Genomic DNA, 12422 nt, shown 5'->3' with positions numbered 1-12422 from the left:
ACTCTGTGCATAATAAGAACTAACACTTACATACAGCACTTCCTATGTTCCAGGCTCTGTTAGAAGTCCTTCCTTCTTTGCATGTATTAGTTCCTTTAATTTTCATAGCAGCTCTATGACATAGATAATGTTGTTATCTCCATTTTAAAGATGAAGAAACAGAATCATAAAGAGCTTAAATACTTGGCCTAAATTCACAGATAGGAGACCTGGAGATTGAAATATAATCTCATTCCAGACTCTTTTTTTTTTTAATACCTTCATTGAGATATAATTCACATACCATATAATTCACTCACTTAAAGTGTACAATTCAGTGGCTTTAGTACATTCACAGACATGTGCTATTATCATTGTAATCAGTTTTAGAATATTATTACCCCCTAAAGAAATCCAGTTCACATTAGCCATCATTTCTCAAGCCCCTAATCTCTCCCAGCCTTAGACAGCCACTAATCTACTTTCTGTCCCTATAAACTTGCCCATCCCTGACATTTCATATAAATGGAGTCATATAATATGAGATCTAGTGTGACTAGCTTCTTTTAATTAGTATATTTTCAAGGTTCATCAACGTACCATGTTATCAGTGCTTCATTTCATTTTATTGACAAATAATATTCCATTTTATAGGTATACCACTCTTCTTCCAATCATCAGTTGATACACATTTGAGTTGTTTCTATTTTTTGCTATTATCAATAAAGCTGCTATGAACATTTGTGTGCAGGTTTTCGTGTGGACATACATTTTCATTTCTCCTGGGAACATACCTAGAGTAGAATTTCTGAGTTACACAGTAAGTTTGTGTTTAACCATTTGAGAAACTGCCAGACTGTTTTCCAAAGCGGTTGCACTGTTTCACATTCCCACCAGAAATATACAAAAGTTCCAGTTTCTCCACAACTGTGCCAACACTTGTTATTATCTGTCCTTTTGATTTATAGCCATCCTAGTGGGTGTAAAGTGGTAGCTCATTGTGATTTTGATTTGCATTTCCATGACGGCAAATGGTATTGAGAATCTTTTCATATGCTTATTGACCATTTATATACCTTCTATAAAAAACTGTCCAGATCCTTTGCCCATTTTTAATTGGTTTATTTTTTTCATATTGAGTCGTTATTATAACTTTATTTTTATATGTACTAAATACAAGTCCCTCATCAGACACATGATCTGCAAATATTTTATCCCATGCTGTGGGTTGTCTTTTTTTTTTTTTTTGGATTCTGTCCTTTGAGACATAGACATTTTTAATGTTAATGAAATCTAATTCATCTATTTTTTTTTTTTTTGGTTGTTTGTACTTTGAGTGTTATATCTAAGAATCCATTGCCAAAATAAAGTCACAAAGATTAACATCTAATGTTTTATTCTAATAGTTTTATAGTTTTAGCTTGTACATTTAAGTCTAGGATACATTTTGAATTAATTTTTGTACATGGTTTGAGGTAAGGGTCTAGATTAATTCTTTTGCATGTGGGCATCTGGTTGAAAAGACTATTCTTTCTCCCATTGAATGATCTTGACACATGTTGGAAATCAATTAACCATAGATATATGGGTTAATTTTGGACTCTCAATTCTGTTCTACTGATCTAAACGTCTATTCTTGAACCAGTATGATTACCGTAGCTTTTAGTAAGTTTTGAAACTGAGAAGTGTGAGTCTTCCTACCATTCTTTTTCAAGATTTTGTGGGTTTGTTGTTTCTTTTTCTTTTTGTTTTTTTCCTGCCTATTCTGATTTTCTTGCAGTTCCATGTGAATTTTAGGATCTGCTGGTCATTTATGGCCAAAAAAAAAAGTCAGCTAGAATTCTGATGGAGGTTTCATTGAATCTGTAGTTCTGTTTGGAGAATATTGCCATCTTTACAATACTGAGTCTTCCAATCCATGACTACAGGCTATCTCTCCATATATTTAGGACTTTTTAATTTCTTTCAACAATGTTTTGTAGCATTCAGTGTACAAATATTGAAGTTGTTCTGTTAAGTTTATTTTTAATTATTTTATTCCCTTTGATATATTTAAATGAAAATGCATTTATTAATTTCTTTTTTGGAATTTTCATTGCTAGTGTGCAAAAATACAGTTGACTTTTGTAAATTGATCTTGTACGCTGCAAAGCAGTTGAACTCATTTATTAACTCTAATCGTGTGTGTGTGTGTACTCTTTAGGGTTTTTTAAATGCAAGACCATGTCATCTGTAAATAGAGATAGTTTTACTTCTTCCTTTCTAATCTCATTCATTTTACTTAATTTTCTTGCCTAACTGGGCTGGCTAGTACCTCCAGCACAATGTTGAACAGAAATAGCAAGAACTGACGTCTTTGTCTTGTTACTGACCTTAGGGGTTTAGAGGGTTTTTCAGTATTTCACCATTAATATGACATTAGCTGTGGGTTTATAGATGCTCTTTATGAAGTTTAGAAAATTCTTTCCCCTTCTATCACAAGACTGTTGACTGTTGTTTTTATCATGAAAGGGTGTTAGATTTTATTAACTGCTTTTCCTACATCTGTTGAGATGATCATGTGGGTTTATTCCTTTGTTTATTAGTATGGTATATGAGATTGACTTTCATAAGTTGAGCCAACCTCGTATTCCTGGGATAAACTTTACTTGTTTATGGTGTATAGTCCTTTTTTTATATTGCCAGATTCCGTTTTCTAGCATTTTGTTGAGGATATTTGTGTCCATATTCATGTGTGTCATATTCATTACGGTCATTAAGCCATAAGCTCCACTAATTACTGGTTGATTGCTTTACTGTTTTCAAAAATTCCCTGGGTTTGCACAGTAGTTTGAAGAAAATAAATTTTGGTAGTGGTCATTTTTGGGGTTAATCTTTAAAATTTATTCTGACCTCAGGAAGGATATTCTTAGCTATCTCTTTTTCTGGTTTTCTCTGGTGAGCTATCTGGCTTATGATTTAGCTTGTTGCTTTTAATTAAGAGGAGCCATATACTTGAACTTCCCCATGCTCTGTTTCAAATAACTGGAGAATGTTTAAGGGCTCTCTTTTCTTGTGGACTGCCTCTCCCTTGGACAAAGTCTTTGTGCTACAACTCTGGGTACTGAGTTGGGTGGCAGCCTCTGGTCTTCTCCATTTACCTCACTTGGCATGGAACCCCTGCCCTTGGAGCAAGCTGGAGTGATGGCAATCAAGGCCCCAGTATTCTAGGTCTGCCACACCTGGGGTTGAGACTGCATCCTATGGGTCAGAGCTGAGTGAAGAATGGGAGCCCACAAACTCTTGGTCACACTCACTAGGAATTTAGCCTTTTCAAATTTCATTTGGATGGTATGAAAAATCCTAGCAGCCTCCAGGAGAGATAACCCTTAATTGGAAACTTTTAAGGGAGAGGAAGCCCTGTCTTCTTGGCCAAACCTACTTGGAGTGGAGCCTCCATCAAGCTGAGTAAGGCAGAAAGTGAGGTGGAAGGGGAAGGAGCAGGATGAGGCTGAGACACTATAGACTCCTGTTGTTTTTATTGAGTTTTAGTAGATTTTCTTGATTAAGTGTTACTTCGTTTTCAGTATGCCCTTAGGAAATTTCCAGAGACTTTAAATGGTTTATATTTATTTACCTATTTATTTAGTTAGTTAGTTTTTGCAGTGTTGCTTATTTTGCTAGGGAGTGGGTCCATGGAACTTCTCACCCTGCCACCTCAGAAGAGGAACTCCTCCAGGGACAGTGCTTGACCACAGTGTTATACTGTGTACTTCCAATGTGGTAGATATTACATGGCACTTACCGAATTTTATTGAGAATTTTAGCTTAGTTTATTTAAGACAGTATCCACGGGAAATGTCCTCTGCCAGATCTGTCATTTTTGCCTGGAGCTTTGAACCAAACTTTAGTGTTTATTAACACTTGAAAGCAGTCCTCTTCAGACACTGCTGTGGGAGCTATACGAGATGGCCATCAACTCCCTTCCCATATCCTTGATGTGAGTGCCTGCCAGGAGAGCCTCTTATCAAGCTCACTCTCCCTGCCCCTAAATTTGCCTCTAGGTTCAGGAGACTCAAAGGCTGAGACTCAGGAAAGCCTAAAGCTCTGTAGGGGTTCAAAATGCTGAAGGTCTCCAAGTAGCAAAAACTTGGACAATGTCCTTAGCAAAAAACTAAGCAAAATGACATTTCAAGGCTGTTCTTAGTGTATTTCCTAGGTATATATTAACATATAGAGTCTACTTAAAGCTAGCCTGAAACCAAACATGATTCCTATGAGACAATGTAATTGACATACCAGACTTTTAGAAATTTGTACAGTGTGTTATTTGAATGTTCTTTTGTATCAGGTATTTGTGTTATTTTTTCTCTAGGAAGCACCATCTTCACTAGGAGGAGAGTTGCTGTTGTTCTCATTAGCAGATTTTCAAATTAAAGTAACAGTGAGTGGACTAAAAATCATGATTCTGTAGTTTATGTTTTGCTTGTCTGCCTTAGGGTCCTTTAAATAATTTCCCACAAAAATCTGAAGATTGATGACAATGATTAATTATGCCTTCATGATCACTCATGCTCATTTTATTCTTTTCTTTAGTTAATGTACACATCATTGTTCTACTCAGACATAATAACATCTTATATTTAGAAACACTCTGCACTTTACTAACTGCTTCCACATAGTTTAAGCTGTTTACACTCATAATAACCCTATGTGGCCAGTTTTATTATTCCTCTTTTACAGACAGAAAAATTGAGGTTCAGAATAGCTCCCTGGTTTCCATAAGTTCAGTGACCTATTAAGTAGAAAAGGTGGAACTTGAACTGATGTCTTTTGACTATAAACCTAGTACTCTTTGCGGTATATGACAAATGGCTTTTAGTATGACTGTGTTGCGGAGAGAAGACTAGGTGGAGAAAAAGCAAGCAAATAGGTTGAAGTACTTCCAATAAGGAAATCAATTGCATATTATTTACTCTTTTGCTAAACGGTACATCCAGAAGAAGCTAAGTACACTGCTCCATCGTACACTGACATAATTCATGGGAACATAAATGAGGAAGTATCAGTCCACATGGAAAAAAATATTGTGGAACAAAAGCCAAACAATGAGTGCCTCTAAGACGAAGAGAATATCAAATGATTCTATATGATTTGTACTTCTCACCAAATGTGAACTTGCTATTTAATAATATGAATGAATGATTCTTGATGTTTTGAATTAAAGCTTTCTACTTCTTTACGTTAAAAGCATGTAAGTCATTTCCTAGTAATAACTATGTCAAAGGATTTAATAATAGCATAATCCTTTGCCATCTCTTTTGGAAATTTAGACTTAGTAGATGGAAATTAAAGAATGAGGCATCCTAAGACTATTTATTCAGGCATAGTCTTGTGTCCATTCCTGTTCTTATTTTTGTAATTACATACAAAGTTCTTTATTTCTTTTCTTTCCCCTTTTTTTCCCTTCCTTCCTTCCCTCCTTCCTTCCCTCTGTTTCTCTCTCTTTCTCTCTCTCTCTCTCTCACACAAACACACAGAGGCTATCAGAATATTTTAATTTGTTCATTCAACATATATTTACTGACCTGCTTCTATATACCGATATTGCATGTGAAAACCAACTTGTGTTTTATTGGTATGCAGCTTAGAGGGGGAGTCTAACACTAATGAAATAATTACAGAATAAAAACAGAGAGTTACAAATAGTTCTGAATGAAAGAACACAGTGAAATGAGGAATTAAATTGTCCTGTAAACCCACGAAGCTGGTCCTGGATGTCGCGGTTGAGATTAGATCATAGAAGACTGTGACATCTATTTCTCTTTTTATCTGTCTCTCTCTATTTTATCATTCTTTCCCAGGCTCCCCACAAGTGTATTTAATTCTGAGTCCTTCACAAACAGGTCCTTTTTTCTGATAGAGAACTTAATAATGTTGATAAAATAGTTCATGTGGAACTCCTTGAAAGCAGGGACTGTATCTTTTTTAACTTTGCCTCTCTGGGATTAACACAGTGCTTAGTTTACAATAGATGTTCGACAATAGTTATTGAGTCAAAGCTAATAGTTAGGGTGTACTATACAATACTGTTTTACCTTTCTCTGATCTCAGATAACATCTCCATTTTCACAGGGAAATAAGGCCTGCTAAAATAATTCCAAGAAGTGAGACTAATAATAAGAAAATATTTTAGGAAAAGGAAAATGTTCTTAAAATGATAGCTCAGTAGGCAGCTATATGCTACACCCTTCTTATGGTGATTTGCTTGGGGAAATTTACGTTTCTCAACACAGACTGTGGACTTTGCTTTATGTGGTAGAGTTTTAATATAAGCTGCCTTGGTGTATTTTCTTTTTTTTTTTTTTTAACATCTTTATTGGAGTATAATTGCTTTACAATGGTGTGTTAGTTCCTGCTGTATAACAAAGTGAATCAGCTATACATATACATATATTCCCATATCCTCTCCCTCTTGCATCTGCCTCCCACCCTCCCTATCCCACCCTGCTAGGTGGTCACAAAGCACCAAGGTGATCTCCCTGTGCTATGCAGCTGCTTCCCACTAGCTATCTATTTTACATTTGGTAGTGTATATATGTCCATATCACTCTCTCACTTTGTCCCAGCTTACTCTTCTCCCCACCGTGTCCTTAAGTCCATTCTCTAGGTCTGCGTCTTTATTCATGTCCTGCCCCTAGGTTCTTCAGAACCATTTTTTTAAGATTCCAAGTATATGTGTTAGCATTTGGTATTTGTTTTTCTCTTTCTGACTTACTTCACTCTGTATGACTGACTCTAGGTCCATCCACCTCACTACAAATAACTCAATTTCGTTTCTTTTTATGGCTGAGTAATATTCCATTGTATATATGTGCCACATCTTCTTTATCCATTCATCTGTCGATGGACACTTAGGTTACTTCCATGTCCTGGCTATTGTAAATAGAGCTGCAATGAACATTTTGGTACATGACTCTTTATGAATTATGGTTTTCTTAGGGTATATGTCCAGTAGTGGGGTTGCTGGGTTGTATGGTAGTTCTATTTTTTAATTTTCTAAGGAACCTCCATACTGTTCTCCATAGTGGCTGTATCAATTTACATTCCCACCAACAGTGCAAGAGGATTCCCTTTTCTGTACACCCTCTCCAGCATTTATTGTTTGTAGACTTTTTGATGATGGCCATTCTAACCCGTGTGAGGTAATACCTCATTGTAATTTTGATTTGCATTTCTCTAATGATTTGTGATGTTGAACATCCTTTCATGTGTTTGTTGGCAATCCATGTATCTTCTTTGGAGAAATGTCTACTTAGGTCTTCTGACCATTTTTGGATTGGGTTGTTTGCTTTTTGATATTGAGCTGCATGAGGTGCTTGTATATTTTGGAGATTAATCCTTTGTCAGTTGCTTCATTTGCAAATATTTTGTCGCATTCTGAAGGTTGTCTTTTTGTCTTGTTTATGGTTTCCTTTGCTGTGCAAAAGCTTTTAAGTTTCATTAGGTCCCGTTTGTTCATTTTTGTTTTTATTTCCATTTCTCTAGGAGGTGGGTCAAAAAGGATCTTGCTGTGATTTATGTCATAGAGTGTTCTGCCTATGTTTTCCTCTAAGAGTTTTATGGTGTCTGGCCTTACATTTAGGTCTTTAATCCATTTTGAGTTTATTTTTGTGTATGGTGTTAGGAAGTGTTCTAATTTCATTCTTTTACATGTAGCTGTCCAGTTTTCCCAGCACCACTTATTGAAGAGGCTGTCTTTTCTCCATTGTGTATTCTTCCCTCCTTTATGAAAGATAAGGTGACCATGTGTGCTTGGGTTTATCTCTGGGCTTTCTATCCTGTCCCATTGATTTATATTTCTGGTTTTTTTGCCAGTACCATACTGTCTTGATTACTGTGGCTCTGTAGTATAGTCTGAAGTTCAGGAGCCTGATTCCTCCAGCTCCGTTTTTTTTCCTCAAGATTGCTTTGGCTATTCGGGGTCTTTTGTGTTTCCATACAAATTGTGAAAAATTTTTTTCTAGTTCTGTGAAAAATGTGCCTTGGCATATTTTCTATGTTTATCTTTCTATGAGTCTAGTGACATTTTTAGTTTAGATAGTAATTTTTTTCATTGCTATTACTCTCCTATTTTTTAAAATTGGTTTCATTTCCTAGTGTTATTTCTTTTCTTCATGAGGTATTCTTTAAAATAGTCTGTCTCTTTAAGATGGCTTCATGCCCAGTTTTGTTAAATGAAGTTTCCAGGAATATCCATAAACTTAATTAATTTTGTAAAGATATCATCCACATATTGTTTAATCTAAAATGTTTTCAATTGCAAGATGCAAAATTGTTTTACCTACCACTAATAAAGACCAAAAATGCTGCCAATTTTAACTGCAAGAAGACATCAGTTGAAAGATGCATCCTGATTCAAAGATATTAAAATATGAAAAACTGTATGTTTTTGAATTTATAAAATACAGAAAAAGCACCATTACAGCTCTACCATAAATTTCCAATCATATATGTATATAAAGTTATACAATTATGTTTATGGTAGTTTTAGGCAAAGGAAATCTGCATTGTACAATATATTCAATGTAGAACAGTGGCATTGCATGTTTTCAGAAATATTCTTAGAGCTGTAGATGTCCTGCTAGAATGAAACTCCCCAAAGTCAGTATCTTTCTCTGTTTTGTATGTACCCCAAGCACCTAGAAAAAGATACTCAATAAATAACTTCTCAAATCAATTTATGAGTGAGCTCATCTTTCATCAGAGATGCCATGTGTCTGTTTTAGCAAAACCAAATCAAGAAAATAAGAGTTATTTATCAGTGATCTCTTTCTAAATGCCAGTTTATGTTTTTCAGATATCTTGTATTTTTTCTTACAGGATAGCTTCTCAAATCTTTCTTTTCATTTGTTGCCAAATGCTTTCCATTTTATTTTCGTAAGTATTCATAATTATTATGATGATATTTATAACTCAGTGATGTTTCCAATAAATTTTGTGAATTACCATGAAAAAACTGAATGCCATAATTGGTCATTTATGGCTATCCATTCTTGTACAACTTTAGAAGTGAAAAGGAAAAAAGTGATCTTAATAAGTGCCTCATAGTAAGACACTTGGCCCACTTGGTAAGATGTAGAGATCAGCAGACCAAATATGGAAACTGAGTTTAGCAGAGGGAATTTTATTCACATTCTTTCTTTCTTTTCCTCCATTCCTAAGACACTTACATGGTTTTGGTGATGGTTGAATATAAAGTTATCCTTATGTGATGCCATTTAAAAAATGTTCCCAAATTACTAATCCAATAACATTTGCAATCTCAATAGTTATATTTAATTTAAACCTAATATGAATTCATTCTGATCCCAAAGACAGAATGTCAGAATGGCTAAGGACATAGCCACCGGAACCAGGATCTGTGGGCTTGAAACTCATCTCTGGCTCTTGTTAGTTATACAGACACAGAGATTTAATTAATTCTTTTGAGCCTTATTTTCATCCTTTACTGTAATCAGTGCATCTCTTATAGAGTTTTTATAAGAATTAAATAAGTTAACACATGTAAAGTTCCTAACAGGTTTGATCAAATAAGAGATCTGGTGATGGTTTCTTCCCTGTTTCCCTTGCAGTCCCTCACTGCCCTGCTCTGTGACTTGGAAAGCTGACCTTCATGGTCTTCATTACTTGGGTTCCCTTGCCCTCTGATTTCTGGTTGGATTTGCAATTGGAAACAATGGAAAGAGATGGAAAGATAGGAGAAGTGACATTGGGGTAACCTCCTCTCCATTTCCTCACTGCCTGAATGTGGTGTTGACAGTGATTCTCCTTCCCATCCTCTTGCCATAACAAAGGGCACAGCTACTATTATGGGATTTCTCTCCCATGGCTCTAGCTAGATCTGTTAATACTGCTCTCTCCCATGTCACATCAGTCTTCAGGGTTGTCAAGGCTTGCTGTGCATCTAGACCCTGGCACTTCAACATCCTTGTTGACTTATTTAACCTTACTTGAAGTATTTGTTAATAATCCCTTTATTTAATTTTCTTCAATTAACCATTTGAATACCATTCGCTTGCCCCTGGCATCATAAACAATATAGTGCTGAAGTATTTAGTTTAAGATAAATATTAGATTATTTCCTTCAAGTCAATGAAATATCTTTAATAGTAATAGGAATAGGAGTTTCAAAACTTAGGTAAGAAAAATCAATTTTATGAACCCGTGTGTCATCGATAGCATAACTTTCCTAAGAAGTAAAGGGTGTGTGTGTGTGTGTGTGTGTGTGTGTGTGTAACTGGGACTAGATCGCAGTTAGAATGGAATAAAAGCTGAGAGACCTTCCCTCAGGGGCTTTACACATGACCCCTCCCTCCTCTTTCTCCCTTCTGGAAATGGCTGGAGGTAAATACTTGGAATACAAGGGGGTTGTGTTTAGGTTGCTAAATCAAGTCCAACATAGACCAAATCTGAGTTTCAGGGTTTAGTTGACATCGTGAGTTTAGAGTTGCTGGGTGGATTTAGGAAAGAGTGATTCTCAGTGTTGGGTGGAGGAAGCTTGCAAGACCATATAAGTAAGAGCTGGACCTGGAAAGGTGCTTGTAAGAAATAAATAAGAAAGTCATGGCTGGTTTCCATTCAAATAAGAATTACAGGAAGAGACAGGAAGCCTGAGAAATCATTAAGTACAATGGCTGTATATTGTGGGAGTGTAAAAAGTGTAACAACCTTTCACTCAACTGGGCACCCAACTGATATATCCATATTGCACCACAGAAAACTTGGGGGAAAGAGACTGTTTCCATATCTTCATTCACTAGTCATATTCAGGATATGTGCTGGGCTAAGCTTGCAGGAAACAGACCATTCTGAATCATAAAGGTGAGACTGGGGCATGCAGGTATTAACACTGTGTGAGGTAGTACCATTTCAAGCACAAAACAGCAGTCGTTCTGCTCAGCCTGGAAATGAATTTAAAATAATTGGTTCTGTGAAGGTTTCCCAGTAAAACTCACTTTCATCTTATTCAGAGTTAAGCATTTGCAACTATCAAGTCAAGAAAATCCTATAGCTACCTCAGTTTGCACACTTATCGCAGTAGGAGTAGAGAGATTATAATATAATGTTGAGAAGGCAGAAGTTAAGAGATCTGCAGTCAGATCCTGGATTTGAATCCCAGTTCTCTCTGCAACTTCCTATCTGTATAATCTTCCACATTTATTTCAACCTCTGTATGTCTCAGTTTCTTCAACCACATTCTTAGGATCAGAATACTATCTATTTATTGTAAATACTGTGAGGACTGAATAAGATAACAGATGAAAAAGACTTAGTAGAGTATCTGGCACATAGTAAATAATTAATAAATCTTAGCTGTTTCGTTATATGTGCTTCTCTCCAGTAAGATTCTTTGCATACCTTGAGGTATGAATATGCATATAAGATGAATAACCCCTTACCAAGTCTATCATATAGTAAGTACTAAATAAATATTTGTTTAATGACTAAATGTGATTAGCTTGCCCTGAGATATGAATGTCAAAGACAAAAGCAAAGCACATGTATTGTCTTTTATTACAGTTTTCACCTGAGTTTCCATGTTAATCACTAGAGAAGAGACTATTACAGTTTACTGTACTTTAAATGTCTGTCTTTTTTTTAATATTAGCACATCAGTGCCAATGCATATCTACACGTTTGAGTACATACAGAAGCACATTCACAATTAAATTGTCAAGTATTCATAATATAATTATTTGCCAAACAGTAAAAATCTTATTAAAACAATAACTAAAAATAAATTATAGGCAGCAAAAAGGGAGGATAGATTACTCATTTGAATTTCCTTTTATAGAGAATATCACAGATTCTTCTTTTAGACAATGAAATTATGTTGAGTCTGCTTAAATTGCGTTAAATAATGTACAAAGGACAGCTATTGCTGTTATAAACGTTGATAAACATCTATTAGCATCAACATACCAAAAAAGACCACTTCTCCTGTTTACTAATTCTGTAATTTTTTTAGCCTATAAGAAAGACTTCTTCAAATTTAAAAACAAGTGGGCTTTTCTGAAAAAAAGTGAAGTTAATAACTACGGATTATTTGGTTTTGAAATGTACTACAAAGTAGCACAAGGTTAATCACACTGAAACAGGCGGGGAGAATACATGTCTTCATGTTTTATGGCTATTTAGATAGTACCCATGTGAGTATTTTACTGTTGAAGACTATTTCTTTTGACATCTTATTTTATTTGTGTATCATGTGAGAAAATAATAATGTATAGAATAATAACAGTTACCATTTATTGCTTTTAATACCAAGTAAATGAAATTGTAATAAATGTTTCACATGTATAATCCCATGTAATAGCCACAGAATCACTAGATGATAAGCTCTTTTAAGACAGAATCATATCTGTCCATTTTAATCATCACTGTCCCCAGGAATCAGCACT

At 35.3% G+C, this 12422-nt stretch overlaps 1 protein-coding gene across 4 annotated transcripts in view; it reads right to left on the bottom strand.

The window, feature by feature from the left end:
- GRID2 (glutamate ionotropic receptor delta type subunit 2) overlaps positions 1–12422 on the bottom strand; it is a 1427475-nt gene that overhangs the window by 356256 nt on the left and 1058797 nt on the right. The window lies entirely within an intron of this gene.

The sequence above is a fragment of the Balaenoptera physalus genome (assembly GCF_965194825.1).
Source record: "Balaenoptera physalus genome assembly, chromosome: 5".
In the NCBI taxonomy this organism is placed as follows: Eukaryota; Metazoa; Chordata; class Mammalia; order Artiodactyla; family Balaenopteridae; genus Balaenoptera; species Balaenoptera physalus.
The sequence above is the reverse complement of the archived record's forward strand: the minus strand, read 5'-3'. Positions and strand labels throughout refer to the sequence as shown.